This window comes from Halyomorpha halys, unplaced genomic scaffold (assembly GCF_000696795.3).
Source record: "Halyomorpha halys isolate HHAL.00 unplaced genomic scaffold, Hhal_1.1 Scaffold1046.1, whole genome shotgun sequence".
Taxonomy (NCBI): domain Eukaryota; kingdom Metazoa; phylum Arthropoda; class Insecta; order Hemiptera; family Pentatomidae; genus Halyomorpha; species Halyomorpha halys.
In genome coordinates this window covers 179529-180214 of record NW_027111920.1, presented here as the reverse complement: position 1 = coordinate 180214, position 686 = coordinate 179529, and the positions used below count along the sequence as shown (strand labels likewise).

At 25.2% G+C, this 686-nt stretch overlaps 1 protein-coding gene across 4 annotated transcripts in view; it reads left to right on the top strand.

Moving 5' to 3' along the window:
* Window positions 1–686, top strand: part of Camta (Calmodulin-binding transcription activator) — a gene marked incomplete at its 5' end in the record, with an annotated part of 117157 nt that overhangs the window by 81494 nt on the left and 34977 nt on the right.

Sequence of the window (686 nt, the reverse complement as noted above, 5' to 3'; positions counted from 1 at the left end):
CTAGCAACAACACGCCCTGAGATTAAGAGTCTTTTATATTATAAAATTTGAATAAAATTCTATTATCCATTTAGTATTAAAGTTCTTAATTTGAACCCAAATTATCTTTTATATTTGAAAAAAGTTTTAAAACGAGCAAAATTCTTGTTATTTTATTTTTAATAATTTTAAAATTATTACAATATATATATATTTTTTATTCCTAAATACTGTAGGAATGTACTTTGAAAGTTATATAGAAAAGGATGAAGTAAACTAAAAGAATATAAATATAAATTAATAGAATAACTATTAACTACAAGTACAATAATGAATAATAGAATTGAAAATGTACCATTTTGGTAATAATTAATGAAACAGTAATAAATAAAAGTAGTAACAAATATGATTAGATTAAAAGAAGGAAAAAATAAGGAAACAAATGAGGTGCATAGTAAAAAAACATTTCAGATGAAGCCCTGCAATGTAGGGTGAAATGTTGGTTACTACTAAATAGTTATTTCTGCTATTTTGTATGACTATTTTTCACCGCCACTTGGATCATCTTATCACAATTAATTACAAACAGTCTACTAATAATCTCCCATCTATTTTAATGATTTTTTTATTTCCGAAAAGGAAAATCCGCTGAACAGACGGTTAACAAAATTTACAGTCGGTATGGCGATGATGCCTTGGGAGAAAGC